Below are 6,719 nucleotides of genomic sequence, written 5' to 3' on the forward strand. Positions count from 1 at the left end.
GGGAGCAGCCGAAAGAAGAAGAAGAAGAAGAAGTATACTTCTGAAATATTTGTGATAAATAAAGTTACAGGCACGATATAACGAAGGTAAGATTGAACTGGTTTACCTCAGAGATAAACACCTGTGGAAAACTGAACATAAAAAATGTGGAAATAACGACTTTTTAAACCATTTTCACCCGTGTTTTCTCCATATAGTGTCCTCGTGATAACAGGAGGGTGAAACAGTAAAAGCACTGTGGAGTAATCTTTCTCTTTACCAGCTTTTATAACATGTGTTATAACCACCAGCTTTTGGCTCCGAGACTTCACGCATGCGCATAGACACCACAAACTGAGATGAGTTTGACTTGAAGCTGTGCAGTGCAGACCGACAAATTCGAGAGCAGACAACTCCGTGTTCTTCCGAATCGCTTTCAGGGTATTTTTATGTCAAATAAAAATTGCTTCGGGTTTGTGCAGTCAAGTCGAACACTTGCTGTGTTAGCTCCAATAAGGCTTTTTAAAGACAAAACATCGTTATAAGTAAGTCACTTAAACTAATGTTACAGTGGTCAGTTCAAATTCACGGTCTAAAGCAGGGGTCACCAACATGGTGCCCGCAAGGACCACATGAGTAGCCCGCGGGCCTTTTCTAAAAAAATAGCTGTTTCCTACTTTGTTAAATCATTGTTGATAATTATTATGAGAAATTATTAACATGATCAGTGTCTTCACATAGATGAGTATCATTAATTATGAATAATAACATATAATTAAAGGTAAATTGAGCAAATGTGATATTTCAGATCAAACTGAAAACGGTGTGTATCAAACTGGTAGCCCTTCACATTAATCGGTACCCAAGAAGTAGCTCTCAGTTTCAAAAAGGTTGGTGACCCCTGGTCTAAAGTGTACCAGTATACCAGGTGTACCAGTACGAATTTAATAATCGATCTGTGTTCAAGGCCCCACTAGTTATTCTAGACATTAATCACAAACAAAGCCTGAAATTCACCATATTAATGCATTTAACTTTTTGCAAGGTATTGTGTAATTTTAACATCATTTACTCAAATCATTTAACAGTTTGGGCAAATGGTGGATTAGAAGGTGATTACAACCTTGTGATTTTTAGTCTTTTTTTTTTTTTATTTTTTTTTTTTAGTTCTGATAGTCTTATGCTTATGTAACTTGCATGCTTTATACATACAAATAATGGGTTTGTGCCCTGCTTGATACAGTAGCATGCTCTACTTTATATAAATTGTTTTGCTTTACAGGTAGCCTGAAGCATAACCTTTGCTGAAAACTGTAAGTAAGAAAGAGCTGGAGAAAGCGCTTGGTAAATGGTTCACAAATGCAAGAGACAGAGAAAACAACCGTTCTTTGAGAGCCCAGCAGGACCATGATCGGACGGCAGTACAGCCAGAAGTGTAAGTCATATAACCTATAGCTAGGGCTGCACAATTAATAATATTTTATCCCAATCACTGTTTTTGCCTCTGTTTAATTAAGGAGAATACTCCACCCTGAAATGAAAAAATATCTTAGAAATTTCTTATCCTCAAGGCATCCTATACGGTGGCTGAGAGAGCTCAAAATGCTGCAACTTAAGAAAACACCAGCAAATAAAAAAAACAAAAAAACTTTATCAGTTTGACAACACGTGCTGCAAACCCCCACAATGCAACCAAACACAGAAACATGCTGCAAATCCTCACAACACAACCAAATAGCACCGATCACAAAATAAATGTTTTTAGGGCATCACAACAAGTGACAAACCCGTCTGGGACTGCTTATTGTTTGTCAGTGGTGTTGTCGAAGACCTGAAAGGTGAGTTGTTTGTTTATTTTATCATTGTTTATTTATGATTCCTTGGCTTTTGGAACAAAAAGCCATAAACAAAAAACTCACCTTTCAGATCATCGACAACACGACTGATGAATAGACATTGAACAAGCAGTCCCGGGTTCGTCACTTGTTGGGGTCCCCATAAAACATTTATTTTGTGGTCTGTGCTATTTGCAGTGCAAATTAATTAGTTGTGTTGTAAGGATTTGCAGCACGTGTTGTTTAACTGATGAAGATGTTTTTTCAATTTGCTGGCGTTTTTTCTAATTGCACATGTTTTCTTCAGTTACAGTGCATTAACCTTTCTTGGGCCACCGTGATCCTAGGTGTGACAACTTTCAGCTGATCAGAATAAATATGAACAATGGTTCTAATCACTGGCTTTTGGCAATGGCCAAATATCCGTTTAAGAGTCAAGTTCAGACGAAAGGTTGATATTTTTATTGTTTCATTCATAAGTTTTGGATTCCATGACTGGTTTCCATGACTGGATTCCATGACTTAATAACATAAGTTATTAATGTGCGAGGCAGAGGTGGGAACAATTCACTGATGAGATTCTAGGATATGTCTTAATTATATTGATGCATGTTTTTTTAGATGCTTCTGTGAATGGTAGTATTTTAAAATGTACTAAATTGCCTTTTTTGTCTTTTCTTTCTTTACTGTTTTGTAGGTGTGCAGCTGAGGAATCTGCATAGACCCACCAGTGAACTATTTTACTCAATAATTCTGTTATTCCTGTTTCTGTTTTTAATTTAAATTAATTTAAATTAAATGTGATTTACACATTCTGAGTTAAAGTCATTTATTTTTCACAGTTCAAATACTCAACCATGTAATTTTAAACATAGAGCAGCACATAAAATCAACTAATATTAGTTTTATGTTTGATCAGGCACAGTTTTACATTGTAACTGAGGTTTAAAATGGTTTGACAGTGGATTTTCCATAGTAGCACATTAAGTTCACCCACAGAAATCAATGATAAAATTAACAAATGGGACTCAAATCTCACCCACTGTGGTCCCACAACAACCCTATAAAGGGGCCATTTGTGGGTTGACCCATGATTAAGTCATGTGGGCCCCATAAGGGTCCTTTTTGTAGCCCACTGTTTTTCTCCATTTTTAACACCTATTTGGGACCCAAATAGGCCCATATAAAGAACACCTATACGGGTCCCACTTAGAGCCCACCATGGACCCATCAATGGCCCCTCTGGGCAAACACACATGGGGCCCATGTGGAGCCGATGGACAAAGTTCTCTGAGCCCTATTTGGGTTGCCCATGCAGGGCCCAAGTGACAGCCTATCAAAAACCCGCATGGGGCCCACATGAAAATGTTGTCTGGGGTAAAACATCCAGACATTCGCTGTGATAGTGAAATTTGGCCACAATGGCTCATGATCGTTCACCGGGCTTTGGTATAGGCTGTAGAGTGCGATGTGACCTGTCCAGAACTGGCTTCTACTCCAGGCTCAGTGCCTCCTTCAACAGCATGGCAACACTCGCGACAGTGGAGCTATTGGGACCCTCAGGAACACCAATGATCCGGACATTATTGCATCGTGATCTAGCTTCCAGATCATCGTATTTGGTCTCCAGCTTATTGAACTCAGCAGTAAGACGGTGTATGTCTCGTTTCATTACAGCGATATCATCAGTGCAAACAGAAAGTGAGCGCTCTATCTCAACTACGGTGCCCTTTCGTTCCCGCACCGCAGCCTCATTCGCAGCTCTATCGCTGGACAGCTGCGCCTTCACCGCCTGCAGCTCCGACTTTATTGTCAGTAAATCGTTTCCCAAAGTGCGTTCCAATGCACGTAGCTGGGCCCTGAATACCTCGATGATTTCGGACTTCAGAGAGGACAGCAGCTCCGACTTTAATGAGTCAATATCCTCCTTAGAAGCTGCCTGTGAAACGATGGGCCCTTCACACGGAGGTGAATCACGAGAAGGCGAGGCCGCAACTGTTGCACCAGGCCGCAGCTGTGACTGAGTTGTGCTACGGGTCTTAGAAGTTTTACCAGACCATACCTACCTCTAGATTTAAATATACAAACAACGAGGGTAAACCGAGGGATTGAGAGCAAAAGTAAAAGTGAAAAGCTCGAAATTATAACAATTATAACAATAATCCACCGGAGCCCTCTAACAACCACGTCCTACTCCATGACAAGATCGATTACGCCCTCAAACCATGGTTATAATGTACGTTTTTTGCTTACAAATTGCACTTTTTTACTGTTTTCCATTAAATGATGCTTATGAATATGACAATTCATATCTTGTCATACTATCTCTTTTTTTATGAAAATGTCATCTTTTTGTTAAAAACATGATTTGCATGGTCACTTTTTTGTTTTTGATTCAGTTATGGCTCTTTTTTAAAGGTTTTCCATGATCATATGATTTAAATTTTCACAATTACTTATAATTTTATGGTTAGGGTTAACGTTTTTATGAAATTATGATTATGAATAGGAAATTATATATTTTAATAAAAACAATCCATCTTTTATTAAAAAAAGGTAATTAATTTCAAACCATTGTTTTTCATATCAACTTTTGCGTAGAAATGTTGCACTTGTAATAGTGTTTAGTTTAATTATGCTAATGAATATGAAAAGTAATATTTTTCACAATACATTTCAAAAACTTGATTTGTCATATCACATTTCTTTATTAAATTATTCCTATGTATATCAAAACTTCATACTTCTTATTTTTGCCAAACATGACTATCATGAATTCTTTTCCAATCACTTATTGCACTTTTTTTTTACTGTTTTTCATGAAAATATGCTTCTGTATATGAAAATTAAAATTTTATTAATTAATTGCATATTTATGTAAAATGTCATAATTTTGTCAAACCATGGTTTGTCATGTGAAAGTTTTTAGTTTATGTTTTGCACTTTTTATTGGTTTTTAATTACATTATGCTTATGAATATAAAAATTTATATTTTCACAATAACATATTTTTATGAAAAAGTTAATATTTTTTATGAAATTATGGTTTTGAATATGAAATGTAATATTTTTATTTTTATTTTTTTTTAAAGAAAGTCAGATTTGTTTCAATCCATTGTTTGTCACAACAGTTGTTGTGATGAACATTTGCATATTTGTTAGATTTTTATCATGCCCAAACGAAACTTAATTATCTAAAGCTGTTTCCTATTTGGTAAATAAATTCCTAATCTTCTCAAAAAACTTTGTCAGCAGTTATTTCATGTTCTCTAAGACATCATGAGACAATTGTTTCTCAGTGCTTTTCAATATGTCTATAAGCAGTATTATCAGGTGTACATAGCAGTTTCTTCTCTCTGAATGATGTGTTCAAAGAGAATAAGGAAAATTCAAAATGTAATTACAACTATGCACATATTGTTGTAGAATTATAAAAGCTATTGTTATAATTGTTATAGAAGCTAAACATAGCAGTCGAGTGAGTCAGATCACTGACTCACTCAGTGGCCCCCTTTCTACTTTAAAGAAAGGATCTATTTATGGGCTCTCAACTATTTCAGTCCTGAATACTCACTTAGGTAGGTTTCATAGGCCAACAGACCAATTAGTGCACAGATTAAGGGGGTGCTGTTTTGATCCTGCTTGCGTGTATCCACTGTGGGTGATAATCAGTTAGATAATTACAGCTAGAACAGTTTCTGTGGGCGGAGGAAGAGTTAGTGAGACATCAGCAATAATAGAATTCAAATTTTCAACTAGGGCAAAAACGTAGTCGTCCACAATCACTTCCAGGTTACCTAAGACAGAAATGCCTGTGCGTCCCCTGACCCATGGGGTCGGGAAAGGCCGGCCAATTAGAATTTTAAAAGGTGACAGTTTAGTAGTTGAAGATGGGGTCATTCTCATTTCTGTGAGTACTGCCAGGAGAACAACAGTCCAATTTCAGCCTGTTTCAATGCAGGCTTCACCAACACTATTAAAGCTAGTTTAGGCAGAGCAGTCATATCTCTAATGATACCAGCAGAATCTGATTTACATTGTTTTTATTATTATAAATTATATTATTATAAATATATTTATTATTATTTTATGCCCATTACTTTATGTCCTTATGGCTGACTCTGAAGTATTTTTTAGGTCAATATCTGGTATATTGGAGATATGTGTCATCATTGGGATCTCAGGATTTGTATGTACTGTGTCCAAATTTACTGGTTGTTTGCTGCTTCACCCAAATGAGGATGGGTTCCCCTTTTGAGTCTGGTTCCTCTCAAGGTTTCTTACTCATAACATCTATGGGAGTTTTTCCTTGCCACAGTCTCAATCAGGAAAAAATGCACACCATTCACCTTGACTGTTGATTTCTGTAAAGCTGCTTTGAGACAATGTCTGTTGTGAAAAGCGCTATACAAATAAACTTGACTTGACTTGACTTCCTTGGCTACTTTATCCACTAACAAATTTCCTCCGAATCACCTGCGGCATGTCCTTTAAACTTAACTATGGCCACTTTGGCAGGGAGTTGAACAGCATTTAAGAGGTCGCCTATGAGATTAAAATGTGCTATAGGCTTTCCATCAGCTGTTTTAAAGTGTCTTTGCTTCCGTGTTTAGGCAAAATCATGCACAACACCATAAGCATACTTAGAATCAGTGTATATAGTCACTACTTTACCTTCAGACATCTGACATGCACTTGTAAGGGCCACCAACTCTGCAGCTTGTGCAGATGTGTATGGTAATGATTTAGCTTTTACTATTTCATCAGGTAATCTTACAACCGCATATCCACATAAATACACATCAGAGGGTTTGAACATGATCTTTCTACATATAGGAAATTCCCCTCTTCCAGGGCCGTATCTAAAAGATCAGGCCTACAAGAGGTCTCTTGTTCAATGTGTTT

At 36.9% G+C, this 6,719-nt stretch overlaps 1 long non-coding RNA gene across 1 annotated transcript; it reads left to right on the top strand.

Annotated features, from left to right (window-relative positions):
- The first annotated feature begins 347 nt into the window (after positions 1–347).
- On the top strand, positions 348–2,925 carry LOC310718348. Its single transcript, XR_014531121.1, has 3 exons — positions 348–420; positions 1,262–1,414; positions 2,512–2,925. It is a non-coding gene; the product is annotated as an uncharacterized lncRNA (long non-coding RNA).
- Positions 2,926–6,719: the final 3,794 nt, after the last annotated feature.

The sequence above is a fragment of the Silurus aristotelis genome, assembly GCF_946808225.1.
Source record: "Silurus aristotelis genome assembly, chromosome: 23".
Classification (NCBI taxonomy): domain Eukaryota; kingdom Metazoa; phylum Chordata; class Actinopteri; order Siluriformes; family Siluridae; genus Silurus; species Silurus aristotelis.